The sequence below is a fragment of the Saimiri boliviensis genome, chromosome 16 (assembly GCF_048565385.1).
Source record: "Saimiri boliviensis isolate mSaiBol1 chromosome 16, mSaiBol1.pri, whole genome shotgun sequence".
In the NCBI taxonomy this organism is placed as follows: domain Eukaryota; kingdom Metazoa; phylum Chordata; class Mammalia; order Primates; family Cebidae; genus Saimiri; species Saimiri boliviensis.
In genome coordinates this window covers 64,779,920-64,794,889 of record NC_133464.1, presented here as the reverse complement: position 1 = coordinate 64,794,889, position 14,970 = coordinate 64,779,920, and the positions used below count along the sequence as shown (strand labels likewise).

The window sequence follows — 14,970 nt, the reverse complement described above, 5'->3', positions numbered from 1 at the left end:
AATATTGAAATTATGGCCCACTGAGACCCTCAATTAATTTACTTTGCTCCTTAGGTGCTAGGTTGAAATCAAGTTGGACCATATATGGCAGATTAAAACTATTTCTGGTTCATTTCTGAACATCTCAGCAGTAGTTCAGAGGGGAGTGAGCTTTCTAAACTCATTTTATTCTTTCCTCATGAGGTAATATATCTCAATATTCATCAGTAGGTCCATGGCTAGGGATTATGCCAAGTTTAATGTTCATCATGGTACCCAATATATATTTGACAGTGCTTGATATAAAAACAATAGCTATCACATATAAGGAACAGGGGTTGGTCATTCTTCCCCTTTTTGTGGTTTTCCAGTTACTTCAGACTTTCTAGTTCCAGGAACTCATCTGCAGTGTATATGCAGGTCACAGAGGTTACCATGCCATCCATGTCACAGTCAGTTGGCCTAAAAGACCTTACACCACCCTCCTACAAAGGAGGTTCCCTGTCTTTGGACACCTAAGAATTGGAGGCAAAGAAATGTGGACTTGGGAAACTCTGAGGCCAGCTTGCCCCTTGGAGCTTCATGATCAACCAATCTCATACAGAAAAAAAAAAAAAAAAGAAGACCTTACACCAAGAAAGGCAACTTTGACCCAAAGGTCTGAATGCTAGGACTTTCAGCAGTGTATACAATCTAGTTGTAAAACTTAAGGACAAGTTGAAATTTTTCTTACAGTCAGTATATTATGATTTCCTTTATACTAGTGTTAGGGGTATATGACTGAAAATTGACAACTTAGAAAGCAAGATAAGTAATTATTGCCTCAAACTGTTAAGCAAATGTGATTTGGAGAGGGGGCCGTTCACTAGAACATGCAGTTAATTTCTAAGCAGTTGATAGACAGTTCCCTACCATTAGAAACTGTTGAACAGTATCTTTCTTTGGAACTCTTCTCAGAATAGTAGTTTTATAAAGGAGACTGGGATGTACTACTGAGTACAAGTTAAGTCAGCTGCTCATTACTGGCCCAAGAGGAACTGAATCTCCTCTTAGCAATCCTTTAAAATTAAAAGGCTATTCAGGGCCGGGCGCAGTGGCTCACACCTGTAATCCCAGCACTTTGGGAGGCCGAGGTGGGTGGATCACGAAGTCAAGAAATCGAGACCATCCTGGTCAACATGGTGAAACCCCGTCTCTACTAAAAACACACAAAAAAGAAGTAGCTGGACATGGTGGTGCATGCCTGTAATACGAGCTACTCAGGAGGCTGAGGCAGGAGAATTGCTTGAAGCCAGGAGGCGGAGGTTGCGGTGAGCCGAGATCGCGCCATTGCACTCCGGCCTGGGTAACAAGAGCGAATCTCCATCTCAAAAAAAAAAAAAAAGGAGACTATTCAGACTGCATCAGAACAGCACTGTCTCCCATTGCCTGTTCTGTTAAAGCTCAGGGTCTTTCCACTCTACCTACAAGTAAACAATCAATACCCATCTGCATTGCTGTTAGCCTTTTCCCCTATTTCCCTGGAAAAAAACGTTGCACAAGGAACAATGCTTTTCAGAGGAGAAGCAAAAATGCAAGACAGAAGCTATGCAGCAGATGAATCAGAACCAGCAGCAACAATATTCCTGTGGAAATAAACAAAGACCAACTGAATGAGAAAAATTAAAGTAGTTTATTCAGAACTTGCCATAGCAAAGGAGACAGCCACCATCACTTGTGTTTTGGTGAGACTCCAAAGCAAGCAGAGGAGCGGGAAAGATTTAAAGTGGGAAAAAGGTCAGGTTTCAGGTGTGCCCTGATTTGAGGCTGCCTGCACAGGGGCAGGCTAACTAGAAGAAGAACATCTTACAGGATTGGTTAGTGGGGGCATATCTGGCTTTCCCTGGTTGGTCCTAAATTAAAAGTAAGAACAAAAATTAGAGCCGGGTGCAGTGGCTCATGCCCTGTAATCCCAGCACTTTGGGAAGCCAAGGAGGGCGAATCATTTGAGACCAAGAGTTCAAAACCAATCTGGCCATCATGATAAAAAATACATTTCTACTAAAAATTTAAATATTAGCGGGGTGCAATGGGATGTTCTTGTAGTTCCAGCTACTCTGGAGGCTGAGGCACAAGAATCTCTTGAAGCTGGGAGGTGTAGGCTGCAGCGAGCCAAGATTGCACCACTGCACTACAGCCTGGGCTACAGAGCAAGACTCTAACTCAGGCCAGGTGCGGTGGCTCACGCCTGTAATCCTAGCACTTTAGGAGCCTGAGGCGGGCGGATCACCTGAGGTTTGGTGTTCGAGACCAGCCTGACCAATACAGCGAAACCACTTCTCTACTAAAAATAAACATTAGCTGGGCATGGTGGTACACACCTGTAATCCCAGCTACTCAGGAGGCTGAGGAGGGAGAATCGCTTGAACTCGGGTGGCGGAGGTTGCAGTGAGCCGAGATCGCACCACTGCACTCCAGCCTGGGTAACAGAGGAAGACCCTGTTTCAAAAAGAAAAAAAAAAAAATCCATTTTAAAAAAAAAATTAAAGAAGCTGTAAGTTATTAATCACGTCCTGGAGCTTCTTAGTACAGAAGCTACTGTTTAGCTTCCTGGATTGTTCTAGAGATAGCAGTGTGACTTCCTCCAAGTCTGACAGAGCAGGCTGGCTCCCTGGGCTGTTTATTGTGGAGACAGGGGTGTTTCCTGGGCAGGTTGCTGCAGGCTGTGGGCCAGAGCTCCATTTTTACATGTGGTCCAGCCATTGCCCATTTGTGTACACAGTCTCTCAATTTCCAAGAGGGTCAGCAGTCTCCCGCTCCTTCAAAACTCCTCTGCATGACAAGGTATAATCCAGTGTCCCCTCACTTCTTCTTCCACTTGCCAGCCCTCACCCCTCTCCTAAGGCCCAACAACGCTAAATCTTCCCTTCATTTTTCCTCACTGTAGCATCCCTCCTACCTCACCTATTTGAGCAAGACATCTCTTTTATATTTAAAATCCTTTTGAAAATCACCTTCGGCCCAGCTCAGTGGCTCATGCCTGTAATCCCAGCACTTTGGGAGGCCAAAGTGGGCAGATCACCTGAGGTCAAAAGTTCAAGACCTGCCTGGCTAACATGGTGGCACATGCCCATAATCCCAGCTCTTTGGGAGGCTGAGGCAGGAGAATCGTTTGAATCCAGTAGGCAGAGATTGCAATGAGCTAAGATCACACCACTGTACTCTAGCCTGGGCAACAGAGTGAGACTCCATCTCAAAAAAAAAAAAAAAAAAGAAAAAGAAAAAAAGAAAGAAAATAACTTTCATGCAGTCTCTGATGCTAGCTTCCTCTGAAAAAAACTCCGGTTTCCCTTTTCTCTCTACTGTTTATGGGTCCTTGTTTACAGGTACACATATTTATCATGGGGTATTAACATAAATAACAGTGGCTATGTTTGCTTCCCAAGACCGTTCAGAGCCTGGGATGGTGCCACATGCAGAGAAGTGCTTAGTAAATGGTTCTGAAGGATAAAAGACAGAGCTATGCCTTCGAAAAACCGAGAGCAATGCCAGTCAATCAGACAGAAGAGTTTCCCATCATCTGCTTGGCCCTGGGTGATAGCTTTCTCTCCTCAGGCCCTCTTTTATTTTAAATTTAGAAACACAGCAGAGGCATTTCAGAACTGTGTGCATCCTCTACATTTGGAAAAACAGTTTCCCAGCTCTGTTTGAGGAGGGATAAAATTATATATAACACCTGATGTTATATGTATATAAATATTAAATAACGTTTAATAGTTATCATAGATGAGAATTTAATTAAATCAGTATCTAGATCTGTAAATGAAACCCAGGTACTGACTTAATTAAATTTTCACCTATGATAGCTATTAAACTAAAGCCACATGGCAATAAAAAGAATGAAATCAGCCTTCCACATTCACAATCAGAACTACAAAATAAATTGGGTAAGCATAATAAAGGCGAACGTAATAGCATCGCAATATGGCAATGCCCTTACCTAGATTCAGATTGGCTCCTGAAGCACCTCAGATTATCTACCAGGAAAGCCTGATGTGGTTCAAGGTTTTGCCCAGTACCCAGTACCAGCACTATAATAAGTTCTATTCAATTAAAATAAATATATGGCTGGGCACGGGTGGCTCACGCCTGTAATCTCAGCACTTTGGTGGGCCAGGGTGGGCAGATCACCTGAATTCAGGAGTTCAAGACCAGCCTGGCCAACATGGTAAACCCTTTCTCTATTAAATACAAAAATTAGCCAGGCATGATGGTGCGCACTTGTAATTCCAGCTACTCAGGAGGCTGAGGCAGGAGTATCACTTGAACCCAGGAGGCAGAGGTTGCAGTAAGTCAAGATGGTGCCACTGCAATCCAGCCTGGGTGACAGAGCAAAACTTCATCTCAAAAAAAAACAAAAACAAGCAAAATAATTTTTTAAACTGTCCATTATAAAACTTTCAAATATATACATGGCTAAAATCAGTCCACAGCTATTTTTATACTGCAACAATACATGCACTAATGCTCTCTTTTAAGATATTCACCTAGTTTATCTGGGTTCAAATTCTAGATTCAACAAGAGTGGTCAGGAGGGCCATTATGTGTAAATGCCAAATCTGAAGAGTGTGAAACTATTCTGTTAATTTTGTAAGTTCTGAGGGTTTACTCGCTGTAATCTTGATCTCATCTGAAATCTCTGTAGAAGACAAAAACCCATCATCATCTCCCTGGAACTCAGCCAATGGCCAGAAAGGATACAAATAATAAATGCCACTTCTCATTTGCATCCTGCTTCATGGTTTACAAATCAGTTCATGTGAAGTCATGTGGGCCACAAACAGTGGGTGAGATATAATCAAACATCTGCTGAGTTATTTCTCTTAAAAGATAGCAGTCATTATCAGGGTGGGGGACAGACATGAGAATTTGCACAGTTCTCTGTGAAGCCCATAAAATTGTATGCAATCTTAAAAAGTAGCTAATGGGACCATCTCCCCTACAGCATATGAACTTGTTTCTTCCTGCCTCCCTCCAGCATGCCCTACAAAATAGTCCCGTAATCACCGTGTTACCAAGTCAGCTGCTCCTGGCTGCTCCCTTCCCCGACCTAAAGAAAGATTCAAGTTCAAGTTTTTGCTGGAGAACCCCCTAGGCAACTGGCCAACTCCCTCTCAGGCCATTCCCTCCTCCCACTTTCTAACCTGTAGTCCAACAGCCTTTTAAAATCCTGTGCTGATTATTTTTTATCCTTTGGGATGCTGGGACTGGGATCCTGAAGCCCAGGCTCCTTTTGGCAGATGGCTCTCCCTGGCTTTGCCAGAAGGGGCAGTAGAGGAAGGGAGCTGTTGGCTTCCTGTTCCTAAGAGTGGCCAAGATCACAACACCTCATCCCGGCAGCAGCAGTTGCTTCCAGTATTTCCAACATTTCCAGAATCAGCCTCACCACCTCCTCCCTGTCTCCCTGCTCAGAGACACCGGTGATAACTGGCTGGCATCCCCTCCTCAGCATGAAGCATCCGGGCCAGCCAAGGGGGACCTTCCTAGCCCCAAGGGCTGAGTCCCCACCCTGCAGGGCCTGCTCCAAGCCTCTAAGTTTCAAAAAATCTTTGTCTCTGACTTTTGTTCACCCAGCCCCAGAGGTGATTGCTGTTTCCTATTCTTTTTTTTTTTTTTTTTTTTTTTTCTTGAGACAGAGTCTTGCACTGTCACTCTGGCTGGAGTGCAGTGGAGTAATCTCAGCTCACTGTGACCTCTACCTCCTGGGTTCTAGCAATTCTCCTGTCTCAGCCTCCCAAGTAGCTAGGATTGCAGGCATGCACCACCTGGCCCGGCTAATTTGTATTTCTAGTAGAGAAGGGATTTCACCTTGTTGGCCAGGCTGGTCTTGAACTCCTGAGCTCAAGTGATCCGCCCACCTCCACCTCCCAAATTGCTGGGATTACAGGTGTGACCCACCTTGCCTGGCCTGTTTCCTATTATTCTTACCGCTGTGATACCTGAGTATCCCCTCTTGCCTTTCTCTTCCCTAACACCTGGCTAACAATCCTCTATATTAAGCTACCTGTTGGAATTTCTGTCACGGTTTCTGTCTCCTGACTGGACTCAGACTAATACAAGTCCCATACAGGAACACTCTTTCCTTCTGCTTTCATATGAACAATTAAGAATGCAGCTGCTATTGCAATCTCCTAGGAGGTTTTTATCTTTATTAATTCCTGTTCCCAGGGCTGGGCTTCAGCTTGTTAGGCTCTGAAATTGGTTGTGTCAGCAAAAAAACAAAAGGAAATCTGTCCCTCATGTCACTGTCATGAGGAAAGAGACATCTGAGCCAGCATGAACACAATTAGCCTGCCACAATTTCATGGATGCTGGAAGGCACAAAACCTCTGAGTCAGAGACAGAGGGCTTTCTATTCATGGCCATAGTAGTAGCCAGAGTGTCAGTATTCCTCAACCCCCAACTGCCACGTGATACCATGAAGCGGACTACGTGATATCTGCATATACAGTGGATTGAGTTACAGAGGGAACCCTGGTCTTAGGAAATTCGTATATTTTATGTAAGCTTGCCTGCCCTGTGCTCCACAGAGAGCCACTATGTCTCTTTTCCAAGGCTGTTTGCTATGCAAATGTCCTCGAAAATAAAGTCCAGCACAAAAGAAGCATGAGGGACTCTGGAAGAACTATCTCCCAACACTCGTCTAGAGCTTGGATGTAAACATGGACTTCCACTGAGAGTAATTAGTTAGATAATTCCATTGGTTTCCATAGCAGAGATCTATCAACAGTAGTTGAGCCTTTGGGCCAGCATTCCCCCAGTCCTTTTTTGTTTTGTTTTGTTTTGTTTTGTTTTGTTTTGTTTTTTAATGGAACAAACCTGTTTCACTAATAGTTTTTTGTTTTTTGTTTTTTGAGACAGAGTCTTGCTCTATTGCCCAGGCTGGAGTACAGTGGCACGATCTCGGTCCACTGTAACCTCTGCCTTCCAAATTCAAGTGATTCTCCTGCCCCAGCCTCCCTAGTAGCTGAGATTACAAGCATGTGCTACCAGACATGACTAACTTATATTTTTAGTAGTCAGGGTTTCACCATGTTGGTCAGGCTAGTCTCGAACTCCTGACCTCAGTTGATCCCACCCGCCTTGGCCTCCCAAAATGTTGTGATTACAGGTGTGAGCCACCATGCCCCAAATCCCTTTCTTATTGACATAGATATGGTTTGGATATTTAAGTATTGTTAGTCAAGCCTTGTTCTGGTCAGGAACTAAACTACCCTGTCTCTAAGTGAGTGCCTTTTCTGGGCATTACCAATTATGAGACTTAGAGGGCAGTCCTGTTTGCAAGTGGTTGGAAATTACCTTACTATCTATCCTTTGGCACCACCTATCCCCAATTCCATATAAAAAGCCTTAGTTTAAAAATAAAATTGCTTTCTGCTGTTTTCCCTTCATATAAAACTTAAAAAACCTATTTCTATCTATAGATTATATCTTTACAACACACACTGTGGTTTTTAGAATGTTAGAGGGAAAATGCTACCTTAAATGTTAGCAGCCTACGACTCTTGACCTCCTCCATCAGTGTCAAATGTGAGATCATAGCAGATGCCTGGCCTGTGTAGTCAGCACTCAATAAATAGTACTTGTATTGTCAGGACTCTGGCAAATAAGAGAAAAGAATCTGAGCAAAAAATAGGAAATTATAAGAATAGCAGTATCTTCCAGAAACCCGCAGGCAGAAATGCAGCCAAGTTTGGAGTACCTACCCTGCCCTTGCCACTCTGTACAGTGTGACCCCATTCACTGCTGCTCATTCAGCTACTATGTGCCAGGCACAGTGCCTGAGGCCGTAACACAATAGGAAACACAAACGATACAGTTTTTTACACTGTAAAGCACAGAGGTTACAGTCTAGTGGAGAGAGACAAATCAAATTATCACGCAAAAAAAGAAAAAAACTGCCACCGTGGTAACTGCTGAGATGAGCAAGTACATGGTGCTGAGTGTGTATAAAAGGAGGACCTGACCCACGGAGGGAGGTCAGCAAAGGCTTTCCTGAGGAAGCGATGACCAAGCAGAGACCCAAGTTTAAGCAAGCAATAAGACAATAGGGAAACGGGAAGAGCTTTCCAGGCTTAGAGAAGAGCAAACACCTCCTGGCAGGCGGAAGCACGCTGAGGAAGCACGGCTGGAGCTCGGGAAGATGAGGAGACCTGCCAGATCACAGCAAAACCAAGGTCACAGGACGAGAATTCTGCCCACAGCTACACAGCTTTTGGGATACTTTCCTTACACCACCACCTTCCTAGTCAACAGACATCATTTTCTTTCCTCTCAAAACCGTCCCCTGGGACAGAGGTCCATTAGCTAATGCTCATTCCAGGGTAAAAAAGAAATCACAAAGTAGAACATAAAAAGGAAATGCAAAAACGTGAGCCACAAAAACTGAAGAGCTCGCTATGGAAGTTTTCTTTGTCGAGTGTGCCCCAGAGTCCTGGGGATGGTCTATGTCAGTGATATTCAAAGTGTGGTCCCTGGACCAGCCACATCAGCATCTCCTAAACACTTATTAGAAATGCAAATTCTCAGGCCCCACTCAAAACCTATGAATTAGAAATATGGGAGGTAGGGCTCAGCAATCTGAATTTTAACAAACAAAAAGCCCCATAGGGGCTTCTGATCCACAGACAATAGTCTAAATCAGTGCTTCCCAAACCTGTCTGATCATCCGAAGCACCTAGGAGATTGTTAAAATATTCCTGGGCCACACCCCAATACCTACAAAAATTGAAATCTCAGGGTAAGGCTTGGGGATCTATATTGAGATGATCGCCCTACTTTGAGAACCACTGGTCTACATCAAAGTAACACAGTGTCTGACAGAATGAGCAATTAATTTCAAGTGCCACTTGTCCCTGCCAAGTAATTAAAGGTAGTAAGTACCTCAGGCTCTACCAGTCAAATTCAGTACATTGTTTCATTGATATCTTCCATCTCCTTAGCTCTTCAATTTTAAAACAATATATCTTAGAGATTTCCCATTTTGACATTTATTGAGAAATTTTTCCTTATCTCTCAGTCTCATATCATCACAACCACCACAAACTATATGAGATTTAATAAGTGCTTACCAAATTCAAGCATTATGCTTTTAGCTGCAGTGTAAAAATCTGTTCTGGAAAATGTCAGTTTCAAAATATCAAAAAGAAAATCATCCAACCTTGTAATACAAATAGGCACCCAATTCAGAACTTTTTCTTTTTTCTGCCTCTGAGAGGAAATGCATTTTCTATTATTGTAATTCAGCATTGTTTTATTTATTTATTTAGAGACGGAGTCTCACTCTGTTGCTCATACTGGAGTGCAGTGGCACGATCTCAGCTCACTGCAACCTTTACCTCCTGGTTCAAGCAATTCTCCTGTCTCAGCCAGACAAGTAGCTGGGATTACAGGCATCTGCCACCATGCCCGGCTAATTTTTATATTTTGAGTGAAGATGGGGTTTCACCATGTTGGCCACGGCTGGTTTCAAACTCCTGACCTCAAGTGATCACTCACCTTGGCTTCCCAAAGTGCTGGGATTACAGGTGTGAGCCATCACACCCAGCCTAAGCATTGTTTTAAATAAACATACAAATAAATGTGGGATGAATGTAGTATGTTTGCAAACAAAAAACCTTCCAGAGCTGAAAGAAGAGTTATTATCCTAGATTCATTTTCAAGAACTTTTCCATATGCTGACATCTATGCAGCTGATCTACAAATAATATTGACTGGTCTCTTAGAGGTAATTTTATAGTTCTTAGAAGCTCTTAAGCAGGATAATGATATGTGACACACTTCCTTCAAGATTTAAGAAGGCCACAGCCCCACAAGAAAAGGAAAAAAAATGAGCGGTCACTTCAATATGTAACAAAGTGTCCAATTATTGGTTAGGATAGTTTCCGTACTTACAGCCAGCAACCTTTGAGGACATAAAATCAGAATGTATAAAGTAGCTGCTACTGCGACTCTAATAAAACAAGGAAGCAATTTAATAGTTTTAAGAAAATGGAAAAAAGCATAAGAAGGAAGAAAAGGTAGGCTGAGTAAATTACTCTGCCCCTGAAGATAGCGAAAAGAAATCACTAACTGTAAAACTGCATAATAATAGTGAACTGTTTGCAGTGGTACGGTATCATCATGTTCAAAGGAAAAAAGCCCCACAAAACCTGGAAGGCATTATCAAGAAGAATGCCCATTTTACCTATAAAAGTAAGGGGATTAGGCCGGGCGGGGTGGCTCAAGCCTGTAATCCCAGCACTTTGGGAGGCCGAGGCGGGTGGATCACGAGGTCGAGAGTTCGAGACCATCCTGGTCAACATGGTGAAACCCCGTCTCTACTAAAAATACAAAAAACTAGCTGGGCATGGTGGCGCGTGCCTGTAATCCCAGCTACTCAGGAGGCTGAGGCAGGAGAATTGCCTGAGCCCAGGAGGCGGAGGTTGCGGTGAGCCGAGATCGCGCCATTGCACTCCAGCCTGGGTAACAAGAGCAAAACTCCGTCTCAAAAAAAAAAAAAAAAAAAAAAGTAAGGGGATTAGAGTAAAAACAAAAAAGTTGGAGGTCCTCTTTTCTACTCTATAAAATAGAGAATTTAAATGAAAAACAGGACAGATCCCTATCTCATACCATATGGAAAACAGACTAAAGACTGACATGTAATATCACAAAATAGAAAAAAATATGTATTTGGGGATGACACAAAGCCCCAAAGCCAAAGAAAAAGTAATAGATCCAACCTCTGCAAAAGTTAAAATACTAGCATTGAAATACTTAACAAAAGATTGAGATCTATAACAATGTATTTGTACAAATCAAGAAGAAAAAGCGCTAGGCGTGGTGGCTCACACCTATAATACCAGCACTTTGGGAGGCCAAGGCAGGCGGATCACCTGAGGTCAGGTGTTCAAGGACAGCCTGGCCACCATGAAGAAATCCTGTCTCTACTGAAAATACGAAATTAGCTGGGCATGGTGGTGCATTCTTGTAATCCCAGCTATTCGGGAGGCTGAGGCAGGAGAATCGCTTGAACCTGGGAGGCAGAGATTGTGGTGAGTGGAGATCACTCCGTTGCACCCCAGCCTGGGCAACAACGGCGAAACTCTGTTTCAAAAAAAAAGGTAAGCAAAGCAACAGGATTAGAGAAAGGATTAAAGGATTAGAACAGATAATTCACAGAATACAAGGGCCAAAACTACACATATTTGAAAAAAAAAAAAATGTATGGCTTCACTAGTGTCAGGGAAATGCAAGAAAAAAAAAAGGCATTCTCACCTGACAGAGTAACATTACCATATTTGCTGCTGTGGGATGTTCTTGCCTCTCGGTAAGATCATCTAAATGCGACTGTGTTACGTTTGAAAAGTCCAGCGCTGGGATCCTCGCATTACTGCTTCGGACTGGGGGCTGTGGATTGACTGGATCAGTCCTCAGGGTAGAGGGTGCTCCAGAAGGAAAGGCACAACTCCCCACCCAAAGTCATATGGGGTATGAAAAAGGAGGCCAGGACACTACCTGGTCCTTCTTTCAGTCTCACATTCTCCTGAAGCACCTGAGTGATAAAGCCCCAAGTGAACTCTGAGGAAATATTTAATTTTTTTTTTCTAAATTAGGATACATCTTGCACACTCGCACATTTCATGTGTCGGCAAAACTAGTAAAAAAGATTTATAATACATTGGTAAGAACACGGGTAAAAAGAAATTCTCAGATACTAGTCAAAGAATAAGTTTCTGAGAGTATAAAACATAACAAAGTAAGCACAGGTCAAAAAACTTATTTAACTTATTACCAAAGGACCCCACGAGATGACAAAACAGAATGTCACACAAGAATGCTGGAATAAGATCTCATAGTTAAATGCTAATGTAGTTAATGTTCTACAATGCTAAAAAACTGTAACTTCTTTTCTATCACAGAAAAATAACATACCACTCTACCAGATAATCATTTGCAGCTTATCAATATTGTACAAGTTAACATCCAGCTCTAGAGTCTGGGTCCTAATCAACAGTAAATCATAGTCACATTATGCCAACTACCCATTAGTGAGTTTGTGTGACAGTTCTCTAGTACACTATTTCTCAAACTTTTTCACTGTTATTAAGTTTTTTTTTTTTTTAGATGGTCTCACTCTGTCACCCAGGCTAGAGTAGCAGAGTGGCTTACACCCGTAATCCCAAAACTTTGGGATGCCAAAGTGGGCGGATCACCTGAGGTCAGGAGTTCAAGACTAGCCTGGCTAACATGGTGAAACCCCATCTCTACTCATGCCTGTAATTCCAGCACCTTAGGAGGCTGAGGCCAGAGGATGGCTTGAGCCCAGGAGTTCAAGACCAGCCTGGGCAATGCAGTGAGATGTCATCTCTAAACAACAAAATAAAATAAAAATTAGCCAGGCGTGGTGGCACCTGTAGTCCCAGCTAATCAGGGGGCTGAGGTGGAAGGATCCCTGGAGTCCAGGAGGTCAAGGCTGCACTGAGCCATGGCCACACCACTGCACTCCAAACTGGACGATAGAGCAAGACCCTGTCTCAAAAAAAAAAAAAAAGAAAAGGGGAAAAAAAACCCTAAACTAAAAACCAGGTAACAAGACAGAACAACAAAATGCTATATGGTATCTCAGACAGAATCATCAAAAAGGACATTCCAGAAAAACGGATGAACTCCAAATAAAGCCAGTAATTGCATGTTTTTGTAAAGTCTGGAAATACACACCAAACCCTTGACAACAGTATGTAAGAATTAAAAGTTCAGCTTTAATAATTAAAAGATTAAAACAATCAGAAAAACATCTAGATGCTATGTTGTAAATATTTGGTGACCCAGGAAATGGTGGCATTACCCACTAATAACCCAAGATGAGGACTGTCAGAAGCTGGGATGTGGAAACCTTCACACAAAACTATGAAAGCGAAGTGAAGGCATTTGTACCCCTGAGTGTGTACAAAAGCTGATTTAAGCCAACTGGGTACAGGTCTATAGAAGACACTTGTCTCTCTTTATGAGACCCAGAAAGTGTTCCAAATATTAGGCACAACTGCTGTTTCACCGGATGCACTGCCTGCAGAGTACAGTCTACAGCAACAGCTTTTCAGCACAATTTTTTTTTTTTTTTTTTGAGATGGAGTCTCACTCCATCACCCAGGCTGGAGTGGAGTGGTATGACCTCAGCTCACTGCAACCTCTGCCTCCGGGGTTCAAGTGATTCTCCTGCCTCAACCTCCTGAGTAAAAATAAAGCCAGACACAGCTACCTCCCGAGTAGCTGGGACTACAGGTGCGCACAACCACGCCTGGCTAATTTTTGTATTTTTAGTAGAGACAGGGTTTCACCATGTTGGTCAGGCTGGTCTCAAACTCCTGACCTCAAGTAATCTGCTTGCCTTGGCCTCCCAACGTGGCTGGGATTACAAGCATGAGCCACTGCACCCGCGATTCAAAAGCAGAATTTCAACTTGGGGTCTGCCTCCAGGGGCTCTCTGTACATTCTGAATATTTATCTTCTTTATCATTCAACTTATTCACATTTACCAAACTTCTCTTCCCATAATTGAAAAAGCAATGGTCATTTGCTCTCTGTTCTACCCCCACAAGCAGTCTCCAGCTATGCTAAAGGAGACTGGCGTGGAACGTGTCTGCCCTCAGAAGCACCTGCTTCTACCAAGTTTCAGTGGCTTCTCCTCTCCCAGAGGGACCATTCAGTACATTCTGACCTCTTGTTTCAGGCTAATAGTTACTGGACAAAGGAAGTGAATAGAGCAACTTTCAAAGGTTGGTAGAAAGTATGGACTCTGTATGGCTTTTCCTCGCCTCTCCCACAAAGAACCTGCTGACCACCTAGCTGAAGATGGCAACTCCACAGGACTTGGTACCACCATTTTCACATTTAAATAAAAACTACTCAGCCCCTCACTGCGTTTCAGAAATTAAAAGTCTTTTTTTTTTTTTTTTTTTAATGAAACAGAGGAGATGGCCAGGCATGGTGGCTTATGCCTGTAATCCCAGCACTTTGGGAGGCCAAGGCAGGCAGATCACTTGAGGTCAGAAGCTCGAGACCAACCTGGCTAACATGGTGAAACCCCATCTCTACTAAAAATACAAAAATTAGCCAGGTGTGGTCGTGCATGCCTGTAATCCCAGCTACTCCGGGAGGCTGAGGCAGGAGAACTGCTTGAACCCGAAAGGCAGAGGTTGCAATGAGCCGAGATTGTGCCATGGCACTACAGCCTGGGAAACAGAGCAAGATTTCATCTCAAAAAAAAAGGAGGAAGGTTACAATACAGTAACTGGACTCTGGACTGTGCTTTTAAATATGTCCAAAATGATATGGCATTTTGATATACAAAACAAGGAACAAAATGGAATATTACAAAATGATCTCAACTACATTATCTCAAAAAGTTTTAGGAACTTACTAAATAGTTGGTGGTATTAAAGTCCTTATCTTCTTATATATCAAAATACATAGGGATAAAAATAATCTCAAGTGAGATGGAGTACGTGGGGAGAAATGGGTGAGGTGCAGATGGCAACAAGAGAGGCCACAGATTGTTAAAGTGTTGGAGCTGTACGATGGTTGAGAGGGGTGTCATGACTGGGCATGGTAAGTGCACGCCTGTAGTCCCAGCTGCTCAGAAGGCTCAGACAGGAGGATTCTGTGATCCCAGGAGTTCGAGGTAACAGCGAGCTATGATCATGCCACTGCACTCCAGTCTGGGCAACAGAGCAAGACCCTGTCTCTTGAAAATGAAAAAAAGAAAGAGTAATGTCATTACATTACTCCATTAATTTTACACATATTTAAACATTTTCAAAATAAAATGCTGCTGTAAAAAGTCATTGAAAGGACACAAAAAATTAAAGATGCTTGCTCAGAAAACAGGAATAGGCTGGGAGCAGTGACTCACGCCTGTTATCCCAGCACTTTGGGAGGCCAAGGCGGGTGGATCACCTAAGGTCAGGAGTTCGA

The 14,970-nt window shown here is 43.0% G+C and overlaps 1 non-coding gene across 1 annotated transcript; it reads left to right on the top strand.

Moving 5' to 3' along the window:
• The first annotated feature begins 459 nt into the window (after positions 1–459).
• LOC120365840 (small nucleolar RNA SNORA38) lies at positions 460–583 on the top strand. Its single transcript, XR_005580684.1, has one exon. It is a non-coding gene; the product is annotated as a small nucleolar RNA SNORA38 (small nucleolar RNA).
• Positions 584–14,970: the final 14,387 nt, after the last annotated feature.